The sequence below is a fragment of the Hyperolius riggenbachi genome, chromosome 9 (assembly GCF_040937935.1).
Source record: "Hyperolius riggenbachi isolate aHypRig1 chromosome 9, aHypRig1.pri, whole genome shotgun sequence".
NCBI classification, from domain to species: domain Eukaryota; kingdom Metazoa; phylum Chordata; class Amphibia; order Anura; family Hyperoliidae; genus Hyperolius; species Hyperolius riggenbachi.
Window position 1 is genome coordinate 79,253,671 of NC_090654.1, and position 20,450 is coordinate 79,274,120.

Consider the following 20,450-nt stretch of genomic DNA (forward strand, 5'->3'; position numbering starts at 1 on the left):
GCCTCCGGCCGCCCCGCACTTGTCGCAGCTATTCTGGAGGGGGAGAGAGAGGCAGAAGGAGGGGTCCCAGGTGAGGGAGGGGGGGGATATTTCCCCCCTCCCCACCGCTGCCCCTTCTTCTAGCGCTGCTTCCCCCCCTCCTGGGCATCTTTACTGGGGGGAACTGTACTAGCTATACTGGGGGGAACTGTACTAGCTATACTGGGGGCAACTAAACTAGCTATACTGGGGGCAACTACCAGCTATACTGGGGGCAACTATACTGGGGGCAGCTATACTGGGGGCAACTAAACTAGCTATACTGGGAGCAACTATACCAGCTATACTGGGGGCAACTATACCAGCTATACTGGGGGCAACTAAACTAGCTATACTGGGGGCAACTATACCAGCTATAGTGGGGGCAACTATACTAGCTATACTGGGGGTAGCTATACTGGGGGGCAACTAAACTAGCTATACTGGGGGGCAACTAAACTAGCTATACTGGGGGCAACTAAACTAGCTATACTGGGGGCAACTAAACCAGCTATACTGGGGGCAACTATACCAGCTATACTGGGGGCAACTATACCAGCTATACTGGGGGCAACTATACTAGCTATACTGGGGGCAACTATACTAGCTATACTGGGGGCAACTATACTAGCTATAATGGGGGCAACTATACCAGCTATACTGGGGGCAACTATACCAGCTATACTGGGGGCAGCTATACTGGGGGCAACTAAACTAGCTATACTGGGGGCAACTAAACTAGCTATACTGGGGGCAGCTATACTGGGGGCAACTAAACTAGCTATACTGGGGGCAACTATACCAGCTATACTGGGGGCAACTATACTAGCTATACTGGGGGTAGCTATACTGGGGGCAACTAAACTAGCTATACTGGGGGGCAACTAAACTAGCTATACTGGGGGCAACTAAACTAGCTATACTGGGGGCAACTAAACCAGCTATACTGGGGGCAACTATACCAGCTATACTGGGGGCAACTATACCAGCTATACTGGGGGCAACTATACTAGCTATACTGGGGGCAACTATACTAGCTATACTGGGGGCAACTATACTAGCTATAATGGGGGCAACTATACCAGCTATACTGGGGGCAACTATACCAGCTATACTGGGGGCAGCTATACTGGGGGCAACTAAACTAGCTATACTGGGGGCAACTAAACTAGCTATACTGGGGGCAGCTATACTGGGGGCAGGTATACTAGCTATACTGGGGGCAGCTATACTGGGAGCAACTATACCAGCTATAGTGGGGGCAACTATACCAGCTATAGTGGGGGCAACTATACTAGCTATACTGGGGGTAGCTATACTGGGGGGCAACTAAACTAGCTATACTGGGGGGCAACTAAACTAGCTATACTGGGGGCAACTAAACCAGCTATACTGGGGGCAACTAAACCAGCTATACTGGGGGCAACTATACCAGCTATACTGGGGGCAACTATACCAGCTATACTGGGGGCAACTATACTAGCTATACTGGGGGCAACTATACTAGCTATACTGGGGGCAACTATACTAGCTATACTGGGGGCAACTATACTAGCTATAATGGGGGCAACTATACCAGCTATACTGGGGGCAACTATACCAGCTATACTGGGGGCAGCTATACTGGGGGCAACTAAACTAGCTATACTGGGGGCAACTAAACTAGCTATACTGGGGGCAGGTATACTAGCTATACTGGGGGCAGGTATACTAGCTATACTGGGGGCAACTAAACTAGCTATACTGGGGGCAACTAAACTAGCTATACTGGGGCAACTAAACCAGCTATACTGGGGCAACTAAACCAGCTATACTGGGGGCAACTATACTAGGGGCAACTAAACTAGCTATACTGGAGGCAACTATACTAACTTCATTGGGGGCAACTAGTTTCACTGGGGGCAACTATACTAGCTTCACTGGGGGCAGCTATACTGGGGGAAACTACTAGCTATACTGGGGCAACTATACTAGCTAATACTTTAAATTACAGTTAGCTCCGCCCTCATCCGGTCATGGCCACGCCCATTTTTGCCGCGAAGCACGCCGCAGGTTGTGGCCACGCCCATTTTTTTTGGGGGGGGGTGTCTTTTAATACCCAGCACCGGGTGCCAAATGCCCTAGGTACGCCACTGTGTAACTTAAACTTTTTATCCTGCAGATTTTACCGGTGCACCGGCTGTGAAGAGGAGAAGATTGTATTTTGATCTTTGATGTGCAAGGGAAATGCAGATTTGTGTTAAAAATGTGTTACTGATTGAGTGACGTTACCAGTGGCCATTGTTAAGGTCACAAATAAATCCTTGATATTCGCATCTGAGTCAATGTCTGGTGGATTCCTCTCAGCCGGGGCTGAACGCTAAGGATAAATCAGGTTACACAGTCCCCTGTAATAGTGTAACAAATACCTAAACTACATGCTGACAATTTGCCCACTGATAACTCCCTGCTCCAATTGTTCACCCTGTGCAGAGGCAGCAGTGGATGGAACTTAGTGTAGTCATAACCTGGCAACCTGGTCAGCTTGCTGGCTCATGGTCAGTCACCACCTGAAACACAGTTAGCAGCAGCTGGTAGCAGACTGCAGGGTGGCATCCTGGCCCACAGAGATTAGTGCCATGCAGGAGACTGGAGGGACAGAGAAAAAGCCATTGCCCCTGGGCCCAGAGGTAGCAGCCGGTAAAGGAGGTATGAGTAAGAAAGTATGCTGTTGCTTCTGGCTAGCATGGCTGTAACACACCCGCAGAACTGTTGGAGGGGAAGGGCCACGGACACACTCGCAGCCCTCATTCGCTGGATGTGAAATGCCAGGAGGGGCCACAGAAACTGACACTGGCTCTTGCGCTGCAGCTGGCAGGTTCCGCAGTGCAGTGCTGGCCAATCACAGAGCAAGAGCTCAGTGTCCATCTCTGTGGCTTCACTACTTTTGAGCATCAGACCACGATCTATCCAGCAGTCGATCGAGTTTGACGCAATGGGCAGCCCTGCTGTACATAGATGGCTTTTTTCTATTTACAGATGGGCTTGCAGCAGTTCCCTTCGTTCCCTGAAGGAAGTGCCTTGCATCTAATTACAGAAGGGGGTTCCATGACTGCACAGGTCAGCAGTCAGCAGAGATGAGTGGATGAAATTATAGTATCCATGGGGACAGGTCGGACGCGGCGGTTGAGGTAATTAAAGAATTATCAAGCAGGATTTTCTCTGCCGTCGAGTGGTAAATGGTTTCTTTGCGATTGTAACTTATTTTATTCGTAATATGCAAAGCTATTGTTTCCTAATCTTTTATCTCAGTACAACTTCCTACTTAAATAATAATTGTCGGGTAGCCCGGCAGGACACCGGCCCTATGAAATTGTAGGGGAGCTGAAATTAAATACTTAATAAGAACAATGATTTGCAATCGCGGCTGCAGCGCTGGCATTATAATGGGATTATATGCGGCTGTAATTCCTTATTTCCCATTTGATAAGCTTTAAATAGCAGCTCGCAGCCGGCCCAGGCCGAGGAGCACGCAGGGGGGAAACTAATTCCTCACAACGTGGACTCCATGCCCCAATCTCACATCTCAGATGAGACGGGAATAATTCCATTATTAAACTCAGACTGCCATCTCCTCCTGGCAAGATGGTCTGCTTCAATATTTATACTTTTCATACCACTCTTAAAGCACCGCTCTGGTTACAGGAATATATATATATATATAGTCTTATAGCTTAGTATGTAAAGCAACAAAATGTAACCTTTTGTGGGTCCAAAAAAAAGGGCCAAGCCCAGGATTTTTAAGGGGGGGATCTTTTTCGGCAAGCCGCACACTGCTATGCATGCGCTGGGGCAGCATTTGCCCACACAACACACATGATGGGCAGTGTTTGCCCACAAAATGCACATGGTGCTCAGCACTTGCCCACAAAATACACATGATGCGCAGTGTTTGCCCACAAAATACACATGATGCGCAGTGTTTGCCCACAAAATACACATGATGCGCAGTGTTTGCCCACAAAATACACATGATGCGCAGTGTTTGCCCACAAAATGCACATGGTGCTCAGCACTTGCCCACAAAATACACATGATGCGCAGTGTTTGCCCACAAAATGCACATGGTGCTCAGCACTTGCCCACAAAATACACATGATGCGCAGTGTTTGCCCACAAAATACACATGATGCGCAGTGTTTGCCCACAAAATACACATGATGCGCAGTGTTTGCCCACAAAATACATATGATGCACAGCGTTTGCCCGCAAAATGCATGTGTGGTGTATTCTTATCCAACAAAATACACATGATGCAAAGCGGTTGCCCACAAAATACTCATGATGTGCATTGTGCAACGTTTGCCCACACAATATACATGATGGTCAGTGTTTGTCCATTCAAACATATAAAGGGAATGCAGCAATAATTATCTGAGCTGTGCAGAACGGCTAATGAAAACAATATTCTAACAAAATACACAGAATAGCCTCAAGGAATACCACACCAGACCAGAATCTGATGTGCAGCATTTGCCCACAAAATACACATGGTGCTCAGCACTTGCCCACAAAATACTCATGATGTGCAGTGTTTGCCCACAAAATACACATGTGGTTTATTCTTATCCACCAAAATACATAATATGTGCAGCATTTGCCCACAAAATACACATGATGTGCAAAGTTTGCCTACAAAATACACGTGATGCGCAACTTTGCCCACAAAATACACTTGGTGCGTAGCATTTTCCCACAAAATACACATGATGAAGCGGTGGTTCGCCAAAATATATGTAATGTGGCAGCAAGTTCCCCAAAATAAAGAAATAAGGCAGTATTTACCCACTTAAAAAAACACAGTGTTTCCCTTCAATGTTCCCTCCCCCCAATAGCCCTGGTGTCCTGGAGGCACCTGAAAAGAAAAATAATCACATGGCAGATGGCCCCCAGCTTCGCTCCTCGATCTTCATTTGCAGCTGCAGCTGCACATCTCCCACACTGTGATTGCAGAGCAGGGCTACGGAAAATGGCCACCAGAGCCCAGCACTGGAGACACAAATAGACTCCAGTGCCAGGCTTCGGATGCCATGTTTCCTTAGCGCTTCTGCTATGGGAAAATATTCTGTGCTCCTGGACTAAACCATATGTAATGGTACCCCCCAGTAATATCTTGTACTGGTTTTGGAACTTTCAGTAAACAAACATTCCACAGTGCTGAACCTGACAGGACTAAAGGTGCGTACACACATGCGACTATAGTCGTTTGTAACGATCGTTCCCCGATCTTTACCAACGACGATCGTTACAAAAAACGAACCAACGACTATTAAGGCAAACGACGAACGAGGCAAATCGCTACAAAACAAAGTTCTGTCTTGGCGGATTTTTACCACCGACGATCGTTAGCAAAAGTGGTACATCGTTGGAAACGATCGTTCGTACCAGGCTGGACATGCGCATTTCTCTTTTTCTCCAAGGAACTTTACAATTTTATGCGCAGGCGCAATAAGTGCTTTTACGTGGTGTAACGTTCGTTCTAACGATGTGATCGTTACACACTTTTTACAACTAACTTTACTTCGGTCGTTCTTTCGTCAATTGAAAGATCGTTCGTCGTTGACAACGAACGATCGTTGTCGCATGTGTGTACGTAGCATAAGGGTGTTGCCAGAGCCACCTGTGATAAATGTCAGAATGTAAATCAGGGAGAGGAAAGCTTTTACAATGGGCAAATGCTGACTAAATCATTTGAAAATAAATATTGTACAAAAATAAGCAATGTTATTAATTGTGTTATTTTCACTACAGTTACTCTTTAATAGCAAAAGTAGTAAATGGCAGACAGAAGAGATGCTATTTCAAAATACAGGATATATCAGTCATAGGTCATCCATTTAATTTTTTTAATAACATAAGTTAACAAACGACTGCCCCACTGCATCCAAATAGAGGCCACCCCCCCCTCACCCCCTCCAAGAGGAAGGAGCATTTGATTTAGTGAGATTATGATCAATCCCATTGATTATTACTGAATATACATTTTTTTTGACAACATTCATTTATAATTTAATTAGTCAGTGTTCGCCCATTGTAAAATCTTTCATCTCCCTGATTTATATGCTGAAATGTATCACAGGTGGCAACTTTTTTTTTTAGAAGTGGCAGGTGATCTCTGTGGAATGTTCATTTACTATGGCTAATTACACATATGGGGCTTGATTGATAACTTATAGCACGGCTGCTCTAGCATTTTCACACGCGTTTTTGCATTAGTGCGCATGTTTTTGTGCGCAAACGTGAATTTTCACGATTGTGCACGTAAATTCGCGATTGAGCGCAAGAATTTGTGCAAAATGCTGAAATGCGCGCGAAAACGCCGTGCTATGAGTTATCTCGGTTTAGTGAATTGAGCCCATGCTGCGGTGCGACTGCCCTATGGCAGGAGAGCCTGCCACAGGACAATTGCACAGCACTAGTTTATGTATAATATACATAGAGCACCAACCGAGAGATTTGGCTAGCTCCGCCCCCCACTCAGTGTCGTGTTCCCTGCTGGAAAAGAAGTACGTCATTGGATTATAAATGATGTCACACCAGTACTGCATCATCTAAATAGATTGTTGCTGTGCCATTGACTCCAATGCAATCGATGCCGAGTGGTACTACTCGGCAAAGTACTGCAGACTAGTGTCTGGACTGTCGTTCAAAGCACTTCTGTCACTTTGGATTGCAGGGCAGGTACTGTGGCCAGTGTCGTAGAGACTAATGGACACTGCGATGTGGGAGCGGTGGGGGAGAGTAATGCGACGTGACATGCCAGGATAGTGTGCATGGGGCCTGAGAGTTCTAAAGGCGGTGGAAAGTATATTCGGTTTCCCAGAATGCTCTGGAAGGAAAATTCAGCATAGCTTATCAGCCTCGGCTAATCATCACTGGAAGGGCGGGCCTACATACCAATCCACATCAATATAAACATATAGGAAGTGTTTTTGAAGCTGAAATAAAGATTTTTAAAGTAAAATGGGTATCTTGAATAATTTACTGCATTCTCCTATATGATGTTACGCTTCCTCTTTAAATTTTCATTCACCAATGTGCCAGTACACACGAGAGGCCTTTTTTAGGGCAGCAAGGTAGCTGCAGCTTACGCAGACACAGCCGGAAGCCCCCCTACTCATACTTATCAATAGCATTTTCGGGCGCCTAGGTTTAGACACTAAAAAAAAGCTTAAAAACACCTGGATAAACACATACGAGTGCTATAAGTGATTTTCCAGGGAATTCTGAGAAATGTCTGCGTAAGCTGGAGCTGTTGTCACTGAGAGATTAGTGTTGCTGTACACACGGCAACCATTTTGCGCAGTTTGTTTAACATAAATAGTTGGTTCTCAATGTATGTAGGTGCTAGGTACACGTAAAGACTGCAATATCTAAGTGCGAGAAACCACTACTACTGACTGTATATCCTGAAAGAGAAGTGTTTATTGAAAGAACTGTTGCTGTCTGTCACCATAAAAACATCAAGGTCCCGTTTCCACCGGCCGAGATCCCCTCTAATTCCCCACACGTGAATTCAGAAAAGGAATTGCAGCCTATTGAAATCGTTCTACAGCTGTTATCCGACTTCCCCATTGGCACAGCATTGGGATTTGTATTCAATTTTGCATCAGCAGGAGACAGAAGCTGACACTTATTGGAAATAGGGCAGTACTCTACTGTATATCTTCCTGATCCAGCCATCTGAAAACTGTGTTGTAAATTGTGTAAAATGAAGGTCTCTGCCAAGCCTCTCTGCTAACCTCTCCCTCATTCTCTCCAATTTGATGAGTAGGCCCGGTCCCATCAGGGGCGTATCTGGGTGACATAGCGCCTATGGCACTGAAATTGCGCCCCCCATCAGACCACCTTGTCCCATAATAACAGCTTATTTTCTTGCAATGATACAAAGCATACCTCCCTACTTTTTGAGATGAGAAAGAGGGACACTTAAGGCACGCCCCTGTCACACCCTTGATTACGCCCCATCTCACCCATAGTCACGCATACCATAAAGATTTTATAAGAAAAATATGTTGTTTTATAATTCAAACCACACTGGTCCTTTCTATCCTGGTCCATTTTCCTTCATATTTACATTTCAAAATTAGTAATATATCAATTTATAGGATGGGAATAAAGTATGGAGTCAATCAAACACATTTTTTAGTAGAGAAATATATATATTTACATAGAAAGAGGGACAAAGTCCTGAAAGAGGGACAACTGAGGAGGAAAGAGGGACAGGGCTCCCAAAGAGGGACTGTCCCTCCAAAAGAGGGACAGTTGGGAGCTATGATACACGTCTCCCCAGTATAGGTTGCTAGAGTTTACCCCCAAGTTCACCCAGTATTAGTAGACACATTTTTATGTTACCCTCCCAGTATATATAGTTAGAGAGAGATGTCTCCCCAGTATAAGTAGCCTTCTTTAGCATAAGTTGTAAGAGGTATCCCCCAGTATAAGTAGTCCCTCAGTATAGGTAATGAGAGGTTCCCCTCAGTATAAGTAACCCCCCCCAGTATAGGTTTGGCAGGTGTCCCCCAGTATAAGTAGACCCCCCCAGTATAGGTAATGAGAGAAGTCCTCCAGTACAGTATAAAAGCAGGTACAAATCCCTGAGAGGCAGCCTTCAGTATGGTGATGAAGCATGAAGGAGGCAGGTATGATGCCCATGGTGCTGTGGCGCCCATGGCACAAGCCATGCCTGCACCCCTCTATATACGCCTCTGGGTTCCATGCAGGCCCATGATGCCAAGTGAGGCAACTTCCTCAGGTGGCAGAAATCTGGGGGCAGCACCAGGCAGAAACAGGAAGTGAAGAGGGTACCTGGCTAACCTATACTGGGGGCAATTGTACCTAGCTACCAATACTGGGGGCACCTATACCTGGCTACCTACTTATGCTGAGGGTGTTATTTGGGGGTCTCACTGCAGCTAAACCGCGCGGTGCAAATTATCGGGTGCTGTGTGCGATCATTCCAATTTGAAGGGGGGGGGGGGGACACATCCTAACAAATTTGCCTCAGGCAGCAAAAGGTCTAGAACCGGGCCTGTTAATGAGTCATGCTGTCTGTGTGCAGTCTTTGCTATCCCCAAGGCTCCTACCCAAGTGGCGGCTTTTTGCACGATTTTTCCGGCAACCAGTCGATTTTTTTGCGCAACAAGCAATCATCTCCTAGATCTTTCAACGTGGCTATATGTGGGCGATTAAACAAATTATGTTTTGCAACGCCCGCCAACTACGACCGTCACAGTGCATCAGATCTTTAAGATCCCCAACGACTTCTGCGTAAAGTGCCACGATCTTTTGACCTCCCGTTCGCACCGTAGTGTGATGTTTGTGTTCCCGTGGGAGGGAAAATGGACCGGGGAACGCTTATTCGTTGGGGGTGTCACTGTGAGGTTCCCGATCCATCTTTTAGCGTTTTCAGCTTTAGGCTCCCTCCAAATAGCTATGAGCACACAGTGCAGCTGTCTTGTCCATCTACACAGAGCATAGACAGAAAACACATTAGTAAAGAGATGGTGAGGAGTTGGTAGAGCTGTGAATACCATCATACTATATACAAATTTAAACACAGATTTTCGTTGCCTAGTTCAAGAAAAAGAAAATGCTCATGACAAGGAAAAGAGCAAGGGAACATATAGTGAATACTTCCCTCTCAGACTAAAGTAGTGCATTCATTTACATACTTGGATTAACTACAGGGTGCTTTTAAACTGACCCCAGATCCCACCTAACACAGCAGGCAAACAATCATTAATCCAATTCCAGCACAAAATGTTTCTGTTACAGTGGGGAGAGAGGGGCGGGGCCTAGAGCCAGAGTATAGTTTCCCCCGGTATAGGTAGCCAGCTATAGGTGCCTCCAGTATAGGTAACCAAGTATAGTTGCCCCCAGTATAGGTAGCCAGCTATACATGCCTCCAGTATAGGTAACCAAGTATACAGTGGGATGCGAAAGTTTGGGCAACCTTCTTAACCGTCATGATTTTCCTGTATAAATCGTTGGTTGCTATGATAAAAAATGTCAGTTAAATATATCATATAGGAGACACACACAGTGATATTTGAGAAGTGAAATTAAGTTTATTGGATTTACAGAAAGTGCGCAATAAATGTTTAAACAAAATTAGGCAGGTGCATAAATTTGTCATTTTATTGATACCGAAACCTTTAGAACTAATTATTGGAACTCAAAATGGCTTGGCAAGCTCAGTGACCCCTGACCTACATACACAGATGAATCCAATTATGAGAAAGAGTATTTATGTAAGTTTCCCTCCTCTTTTAATTTTCTCTGAAGAGTAGCAACATGGGGGTCTCAAAACAACTCTCAAATGACCTGAAGACAAAGATTGTTCCCCATCATGGTTTAGGGGAAGGATACAGAAAGCTGTCTCAGAGATTTCAGCCATCTGTTTCCACAATTAGGAACATATTGAATAAATAGAACACCACAGGCTCAGTTCAAGTTAAGGCTCGAAGTGGCAAACCAAGCAAAATCTAGTATAGACAGAAGCGACGAATGGTGAGAACAGTCAGAGTCAAGCCACAGACCAGCACCAAAGACCTACAACATTATCTTGCTGCAGATGGAGTCACTGTGCATCGTTTAACCATTCGACGCACGTTACACAAGGAGATGCTGTATGCAAGACTGGTGCAGAGGAAGCCTTTTCTCTGCCCACAGCACAAACAGAGCCGCTTGAGGTATGCTAAAGCACATTTGGACAAGCCAGCTTCATTTTGGAATAAGGTGCTGTGACTGCTGAAACTAAAATTGAGTTATTTGGGCATAACAAGGGGCGTTATGCATGGAGGAAAAAAAAAAACAGGCATTCCAAGAAAAACACTTGCTACCTACAGTAAAAAAACAACACAAAATCCTGGCGCTTCCACAATGAAAAACAATCCTGGGTCTCTTCTATGGTAAACACAGTGTGCTGGAGCTCCTCCACCACAGGGTAAAACATGCAATCTAGAAAAAACAGGAGCGCTCCATAGTGCGTTACCAAGGAAGCCAATTTATTCAAATTCAAGGTTCTATTTACATAAAAACAGCATAAAATTCGCCTATAAGCGGTAGGCACATCCGCTGAAGCCCAGGGGGATGGATCCACACGCGCTGTGGCCTGCAGCGAGGTCTCCGATAGCCTGGGAGTTCCGTCTCTCGGGGCAGTGGGCGGAGTCTATGCCTAGCGTGCTGATAGCGTCATTACGCGTTTCGGCGCTCTGCGCCTTCGTCAGATCACGAAGGCGCAGAGCGCCGAAACGCGTAATGACGCTATCAGCTCCTGTTTTTTCTAGATTACCTACAGTAAAATATTGTGGTGGTTCCATCATGCTGTGGAGCTGTGTGGCCAGTGCAGGGACTGGGAATCTTGTCAAAGTCGAGGGACACATGGATTCTTCTCATTATCAGCAGATTCTGGAGACCAATGTACAGGAATCAGTGACAAAGCTGAAGCTGAGCCGGGGCTGGATCTTTCAACAAGGCAACGACCCTAAACACTGCTTAAAATCGACTAAAGCATACATGCAGAGGAACAAGTACAACGCACTGGAATGATCATCTCAGTCCCCAGACCTGAATATAATTGAAAATCTGTGGTTTGAGTTAAAGAGAGCTGTCCATGCTTGGAAGCCATTACACTTGAATGAACTAGAAATGTTTTGTAAAGAGGAATGGTCCAAAATACCTTCAACCAGAATCCAAACTCTCATTGGAACCTACAGGAAGTGTTTAGAGGCTGTAATTTCTGCAAAAGGAGGCTCTACTAACTATTAATTTCATTTCTTTTTTGTGGTGCCCAAATTTATGCACCTGCCTAATTTTATTTAAACAATTTTGTACACTTTCTGTAAATCCAATAAACTTAATTTCACTTTTCAAAAATCACTGTGTGTGTCTCCTATATGATATAATTAACTGACATTTTTTATCATAACAACCAACGATTTATACAGGAAAAGCTTGACTATTAACAATGTTGCCCAAACTTTCGCATCCCACTGTAGTTGCCCTCAGTATAGGTAGCCAACTATAGGCTCCCCCAGTATAGTAACCCAGGCATAGGTGCCCCCAGTATAGGTAGCTACTGTATGTATTGGTGCCCCAAGTATAGGTAGTCAGGTATAGTTGCTGCCAGTATAGGTAGCCAGCTAGGTGCCCCCAGTATAGTTAGCCAGGCATAGGTGCCCCCAGTATAAGTAGCTATGTATAGGTTCCCCCAGTATAGGTAGCCAGGTATAGTTTCCCCGTATAGGTAGCCAGCTATAGGTGCCCTCAGTATAGTTAGCCAGGCATAGGTGCCCCCAGTATAGGTAGCTTTGTATAGGAGCCCCCATATAGGTAGCCAGATATAGTTGCCCCGATATAGGTAGCCATCTACAGCATAGTTGCCCCAGTATAGATAGCCGAATATAGTTGCCCTCAGTATAGGCGCCAGCTAGCTATACGTGCACCCAGTGTAGGTAACCAAGTATAGTTGTCCCCAGCATAGGTAGCTAGGTATAGTTGCCCCCAGTATAGGTAACCAGCTTTAGGTGCACCCAGTATAGGTAGCCAGCTATAGGTGCCCCCAGTATAGGTAGCCAGCTATAGGTGCCCCCAGTATAGGTAGCCAGCGATAGGTGCCCCTAGTGTAGGTAGCCAGCTACAGGTGCCCCAGTATAGGTAGCTAGGTTCCCCCATTGTGTGGTTCAGACACTACTGATGGCAGAAGGATCAGGACTGCCAGGCAACTGGTATAAATATGGCAGCCTCCATATACCTCTCATTTAGGTTCCTTTCAAAAAAATTCCTTCACCTAGCATCAAAGCTAAAATGTGTTTAGTTTTTTCCTGTAGTTGCATTAAAATTCAGATTTTTTTTCAAATCTTTGTTGGCAAAAATCTTTGAAGATATTGGCTTATTTTTGTGGGCTGCTGTTGGACGGTTTTCTATATGAACGGCACATCTGCTATTTATATCTGTGTGGAGCTGTATGAAAAATTAAGCTGAGCATGATGCTTAGGAAGTAGAAAATAAAGAACCGTCCGTCTGGGTTCCCCCTCCTCTGCGCCACACAATAAGCGGAAAGCAAAGTTTAAATCATCCCTAATGATTGGCTGTGTGTGTATTTTTACTGTCCTTGTGTTTGTAGATGCAGCAGGTTATGTAACTGTCTGCCTTCCGCTGTATTTACTGATGCCCCTGTAGACCGGTGCACTTTGATCCCAGGGTAAACTGAAGGCCAGCATGTCTCATCTATTAAACGCCAGGCAAAAAGTTGTTTTGTGGAAAGATTCCCAGAGACTGACCGCCACCCAGAGACTGACCGCCACCCAGAGACTGACCGCCACCGTTGCCGTAATGCAACGTGCCATGACACTGTACATACTGTACTGACATGGTCATCCACAAAAGTGTGCAGACTGTATGGGGATGTTCAATCAGGAGGCCATAAACTCTAACGCATTGATCTGCGTTGCGTCCGCTCCTCCGACCCTTACCCGTCGCAATGACCATTAGTCTCAATGCGACTACGCACACTACCTGCAGTGCTATGCGATCGATGGAAGTAGCTAAAACAACCCAAGGTCGCAGCAAACTCTACAGTGCGTTGCCGCATGATACGTGCCGACCACACAGATTGGGCAGCAATGCAAGTATACGGAGATGCCTAGCATTGCAGTAAATTTGCCTTGGGTATCTCCAATGGCGGAAGCTGGGAATTGGGGCTGCGGGGGGGGGGGGGTTTCATTTGAGAAGTGGGGGCTGGGTGGATAAGGTTAGGCTTGGGGGCTGAGTAGTTAAGGTTAGGCATTCGGGAGGGGGGAGGAGGGGTGGATTGTTACGTTTCGGCATCAGTAGTGGGATGGTTCATTGTGTGAATAGGCTTAGGTTTTCTGTAGTAAAATATTGGCACTTTCATACTGATATTTTACTATTGTTTTTTTTCACTTTAATATTAGAATATCTGTAAATGTATCGATTTGGGCGCCCTTTTTGACGTATGTCTCCAAAGCCCCAGGATCTTTTCTACCCTTAAAGGACGTGCGAGGCGAGGGGCAAGAATCTATTTTATACTCACCTGGGGCTTCTTCCAGCCCCGAGCAGCCGTCTCAGTCCCTCACCGCAGCTCCGGTCCTCCTCCGTGTGCCCACTGCCCAACGGTATTGATCGGGACCGCCGGTGGGGTCGGCTCTTCACGTCATCAGACACGTACTGCGTCTACGCTGTAGTTGTGTGCAGGCGCAGTACATACCAAGTGATGTGGACGCGCGGGCACTCAGGCGCAGAAGAGCCGACTCCACCTGCAGGTCGGGATCATTACGGGTGGACAGCGGGGACACCGAGGACCACCGAAGCTGCGATGAGGGACTGAGACGGCTACTAGGGGCTGGAAGAAGCCCCAGGTGAGTAAAAATAGATTCTTTCCCCTCGCCTCGGAATTCCTTTAATGGGAATCTGAAGTGAAAATAAACTTATGATATAATGATTTGTATGTGTAGTACAGCTAAGAAATAAAACATTAGCAGCAGACATACTGTATGAGTCTAATATTGTTTCCAGTACAGGAAGAGTTAAGAAACTCCAGTTTTCTTTGCAAAAGAGCTTCTGTGAGCTCGCAGAGAGCTCTGTCTTCTGAAGCTTATTATCTCAAGTGTCTGTCACTGTATTTTGTTTTTTTTCTGCAGAGGAAAGTTCAAAGGTTCACTAGCCTGCTCTGTGAAATCATTTACAATGTTGAGTGTAGCGTGTAAACTGCAAATATTAGAGAATGATGCAATGTTATAAAAAAAACCATATATAACTGAAAATAAAGTATGAGACTATTTTCTTTGCTACAAATGTACTATTAATTATCCATACTACACATACAAGTTATTGGGCTTGATTCACTAAACTGTAATAACTCAAATATCACACCTTATTTAAAGAGGAACTGTAACATAAAAAGATCCCCTGGGGGGTACTCACCTCGGGTGGGGGAAGCCTCCAGATCCTAATGAGGCTTCCCACGCCGTCCTCCATCCGTCAGGGGTCTCGCTGCAGCCCTCCGTGGAGTCCGGGCAGCGGTGACGTCATTATTTACCTTCCTGGCTCCTGCGCAGGCGCTCTGACGGCTGTCGGCTCCGAACTACACGGAAATACCCGATCGCCGTCGGGTCCGCTCTACTGCGCAGGCGCAAGTTTCCTGCGCCTGCGCAGTAGAGCGGACCCGAATGAGATCGGGTATTTCCGTGTAGTTCGGAATGGAAAGCCGCCACAGCGCCCCCGCTGGAGCCAGCAAAGGTAAATATTGAAATGACAGTCGGCACAGTCGCCGGCTGTTCGGAGGGCTGCGGAGAGACCCCCGTGGGACAGAGGACGGCGTGGGAAGCCTCATTAGGATCCGGAGGCTTCCCCCACCCGAGGTGAGTACCCCCCAGGGGATCTTTTGAATGTTACAGAGTCTCTTTAAAGAAAAGATGTCACACCTTATGAAAAGCTATCACTCCTTATGAAAATATATCACACCTTATCAAAGTTATCACACCTTATGAAAAGATATCACACCTTATCAAAGTTATCACACCTTATAAAAGTTAACACGCCTTATCAGAGTAGCATAGCGAGCACTAAGAACCCGCAGGGGCTCAGGGCAGGACGAGTGCCATTGCCAATTAGCAGACAAAAGTTCGTAGTGCTCGCTATGCTACTCTAATAAGTTGTCAGGAAGAAGAAAGACGGAGCACCAGCTCTGCTCGCTAGGGTTTATTTGCAATCACAATGGCAATACAGGCATGCCAGTAGGAAAGGTGAGGATACCAGCAACTGACGCTTTCTCAAAGGCAACAGAAGTATCAACAGTTAATGACCTAACTGTTGTGATTGCAAATAAACCCTAGCAAGCAGTGCTGGTGCTCCGTCTTTCTTCTCCCTGACAAGTTTGATATATGTTCGTGAGCACAACTCTGGAAAGGGGGCAAACACAGTGAGTCTATTGCGCAGCCAGCATCTAGTGCCTACCTATCTACACTTTATCCTGCGCTACTCTGATAAGGTGTGTTAACTTTGATAAGGTGTATTAACTTTGATAAGGTGTGATATCTTTTCATAAGGCATGATAGCTTTTTATAAGGTGTGATATCTTTTCATAAGGTGTGATCTTTGATAGGGTGAGATATTTGAGTTATCACGGTTTAGTGAATCAAGCCCATTATATCCTACATTTTTTTTTGCTACAGTGTCACTTTAACCAGTAACTGGGAACCTCATTGAGCACACTGGAGTTTCCAATACTCTAATAAAGCAGTTATTGCCAGGAATCCCTTGCAGCGTGAACTAGTCGCTATGTGTTACGTTCGGCGATCAGCGCCTACCAACACAAGCCTCAGTCTATGCCCCAGTCTCAGAAACCGAGGCTGCCGCCCGTGCCAGAGTCTAACGTCACCCTGGTCTTTTTATTAGCGAATATCGCTTACACTGCTCTGGCCTGCTTGACGGATCGACTCGCTGCTTGTTCTAATAACACAAAACGTCGTGCCAAACCCCTAGCTCCGTACCGCCAGCCGTCTTCTTCCATCTTAGGTAAATAATGATGACCGCAATGCAGAATGACCAACTGACTTGGCGCATACGAAGCGCTTTTCTGTTCCATTCATGCCGCCCTGCCAGGTCTGTCGGTATATTTATGTTGTCTGCACAGCTGGGATTTCACACAATGACAGACGGGGTAGCTCTGCTGATTACTGTGCACATTCCTCAGCCTACTCTGACATCCTCATTCTTCTCCAGCAAAGTGTACCTGTCATCTGCAGACAGGAAAGAGCAATCGGCTAGACTAGACATTCTCATAGAATCATACGGAAATGGATGGTTTTGTATTGTTTAGAATGATCGTTAAGGTGGCCATGCACCAGGCGATCTGCCACTTGATCTACCATCAGATAGACTCATCTTTGATCAAATCTGTTGCCTGCCCACTCACTGCAGACATATTTGGTGAGTGCTGCAGGTTTATCTGTCACACCGGTGCAAATACTAGTACATGTAGTGACAAATACTTTAGGGCAGGGCTTTTCAACATTTTCAGAAATTGCACCACTTTTTTTGCATGAAAATTTTAAAAATTTGAAAAAAGTACCACCAGTGTTTTTACAAGATGTCAACTCAATAAGTGAAAAAAAATGATAAAGTGTGCACACTTATTATTATTTATTTTATTTATAAAACACCAACATATTACGTAGTGCTGTCCCCAACATAGGTACAAAATTGTCCCCAGTATAGGTAGTATGCTGCCCCCAGTATAGGTAGAATATTGCCCTAGTATAGGTAGTATGCTGCCCTCAGTATAGGTAGTATGCTGCCCCCAGTATAGGTAGTGTGCTGCCCCTAGTATAGGTAGTGTGCTGCCCCTAGTATAGGTAGTATGCTGCCTCCAGTATAGGTAGTATGCTTACCCCAGTCTAGGTAGTATGCTGCCCCCAGTCTAGGTAGTGTGCTGCCCCCAGTCTAGGTAGTGTGCTGCCCCCAGTCTAGGTAGTGTGCTGCCCCCAGTCTAGGTAGTGTGCTGCCCCCAGTCTAGGTAGTGTGCTGCCCCCAGTCTAGGTAGTGTGCTGCCCCCAGTCTAGGTAGTGTGCTGCCCCCAGTCTAGGTAGTGTGCTGCCCCCAGTCTAGGTAGTGTGCTGCCCCCAGTCTAGGTAGTGTGCTGCCCCCAGTCTAGGTAGTGTGCTGCCCCCAGTCTAGGTAGTGTGCTGCCCCCAGTCTAGGTAGTGTGCTGCCCCCAGTCTAGGTAGTGTGCTGCCCCCAGTCTAGGTAGTATGCTGCCCCTAGTATAGGTAGTATGCTGCCCCCAGTCTAGGTAGTATGCTGCCCCCAGTCTAGGTAGTGTGCTGCCCCCAGTCTAGGTAGTGTGCTGCCCCCAGTCTAGGTAGTGTGCTGCCCCCAGTCTAGGTAGTGTGCTGAACCTAGTATAGGTAGTGTGCTGCCCCTAGTATAGGTAGTATGCTGTCCCATTATAGATAGTATGCTGCCCCCAATATAGGTAGAAAATCCTACTGTATAGGTAGTATGCTGCCCCCAATACAGGTAGAAAATCCTCCAGTATAGGTAGTATGCTGTCCCAGTATAGGTAGTGTGCTGCCCCTAGTATAGGTAGTATGCTTACCCCAGTCTAGGTAGTATGCTGCCCCCAGTCTAGGTAGTATGCTGCCCCCAGTCTAGGTAGTATGCTGCCCCCAGTCTAGGTAGTATGCTGCCCCCAGTCTAGGTAGTATGCTGCCCCCAGTCTAGGTAGTATGCTGCCCCCAGTCTAGGTAGTGTGCTGCCCCCAGTCTAGGTAGTGTGCTGCCCCCAGTCTAGGTAGTGTGCTGCCCCTAGTATAGGTAGTATGCTGCCCCCAGTATAGGTAGTATGCTGCCCCCAGTCTAGGTAGTATGCTGCCCCCAGTCTAGGTAGTATGCTGCCCCCAGTCTAGGTAGTATGCTGCCCCCAGTCTAGGTAGTATGCTGCCCCCAGTCTAGGTAGTATGCTGCCCCCAGTCTAGGTAGTGTGCTGCCCCCAGTCTAGGTAGTGTGCTGCCCCCAGTCTAGGTAGTGTGCTGAACCTAGTATAGGTAGTGTGCTGCCCCTAGTATAGGTAGTATGCTGTCCCATTATAGATAGTATGCTGCCCCCAATATAGGTAGAAAATCCTACTGTATAGGTAGTATGCTGCCCCCAATACAGGTAGAAAATCCTCCAGTATAGGTAGTATGCTGTCCCAGTATAGGTAGTATGCTGCCCCCAGTCTAGGTAGTATGCTGCCCCCAGTCTAGGTAGTGTGCTGCCCCCAGTCTAGGTAGTGTGCTGCCCCCAGTCTAGGTAGTGTGCTGCCCCCAGTCTAGGTAGTGTGCTGCCCCCAGTCTAGGTAGTGTGCTGCCCCCAGTCTAGGTAGTGTGCTGCCCCCAGTCTAGGTAGTATGCTTACCCCAGTCTAGGTAGTATGCTGCCCCCAGTATAGGTAGTGTGCTACCCCAGTATAGGTAGTATGCTGCCCCCAGTCTAGGTAGTATGCTGCCCCCAGTCTAGGTAGTATGCTGCCCCCAGTCTAGGTAGTGTGCTGCCCCCAGTCTAGGTAGTGTGCTGCCCCCAGTCTAGGTAGTGTGCTGCCCCCAGTCTAGGTAGTGTGCTGCCCCCAGTCTAGGTAGTGTGCTGCCCCCAGTCTAGGTAGTGTGCTGCCCCCAGTCTAGGTAGTGTGCTGCCCCCAGTCTAGGTAGTGTGCTGCCCCCAGTCTAGGTAGTGTGCTGCCCCCAGTCTAGGTAGTGTGCTGCCCCCAGTCTAGGTAGTGTGCTGCCCCCAGTCTAGGTAGTGTGCTGCCCCCAGTCTAGGTAGTGTGCTGCCCCCAGTCTAGGTAGTGTGCTGCCCCCAGTCTAGGTAGTGTGCTGCCCCCAGTCTAGGTAGTGTGCTGCCCCCAGTCTAGGTAGTGTGCTGCCCCCAGTCTAGGTAGTGTGCTGCCCCCAGTCTAGGTAGTGTGCTGCCCCCAGTCTAGGTAGTGTGCTGCCCCCAGTCTAGGTAGTGTGCTGCCCCCAGTCTAGGTAGTGTGCTGCCCCTAGTATAGGTAGTATGCTGCCCCCAGTCTAGGTAGTATGCTGCCCCCAGTCTAGGTAGTATGCTGCCCCCAGTCTAGGTAGTATGCTGCCCCCAGTCTAGGTAGTATGCTGCCCCCAGTCTAGGTAGTATGCTGCCCCCAGTCTAGGTAGTGTGCTGCCCCCAGTCTAGGTAGTGTGCTGAACCTAGTATAGGTAGTGTGCTGCCCCTAGTATAGGTAGTATGCTGTCCCATTATAGATAGTATGCTGCCCCCAATATAGGTAGAAAATCCTACTGTATAGGTAGTATGCTGCCCCCAATACAGGTAGAAAATCCTCCAGTATAGGTAGTATGCTGTCCCAGTATAGGTAGTGTGCTGCCCCTAGTATAGGTAGTATGCTTACCCCAGTCTAGGTAGTATGCTGCCCCCAGTCTAGGTAGTATGCTGCCCCCAGTCTAGGTAGTATGCTGCCCCCAGTCTAGGTAGTATGCTGCCCCCAGTCTAGGTAGTATGCTGCCCCCAGTCTAGGTAGTGTGCTGCCCCCAGTCTAGGTAGTGTGCTGCCCCCAGTCTAGGTAGTGTGCTGCCCCCAGTCTAGGTAGTGTGCTGCCCCCAGTCTAGGTAGTGTGCTGCCCCCAGTCTAGGTAGTGTGCTGCCCCCAGTCTAGGTAGTGTGCTGCCCCCAGTCTAGGTAGTGTGCTGCCCCCAGTCTAGGTAGTGTGCTGCCCCAAGTCTAGGTAGTGTGCTGCCCCCAGTCTAGGTAGTGTGCTGCCCCCAGTCTAGGTAGTGTGCTGCCCCCAGTCTAGGTAGTGTGCTGCCCCCAGTCTAGGTAGTGTGCTGCCCCCAGTCTAGGTAGTGTGCTGCCCCCAG

The 20,450-nt window shown here is 47.1% G+C and overlaps 1 protein-coding gene across 3 annotated transcripts in view; it reads right to left on the reverse strand.

The window, feature by feature from the left end:
- Positions 1-20,450, reverse strand: part of LMCD1 (LIM and cysteine rich domains 1) — a 73,229-nt gene that overhangs the window by 34,910 nt on the left and 17,869 nt on the right. The window contains exon 1 of one of the 3 annotated variants that reach the window (XM_068251589.1): positions 16,575-16,660. The exons of the other annotated variants lie outside the window; for them this stretch is intronic. The gene's annotated coding sequence lies outside the window, so the exon portion shown is untranslated. Of the gene's footprint in view, positions 1-16,574; positions 16,661-20,450 lie in introns of those variants that run through there. 3 annotated transcript variants of the gene reach the window in all.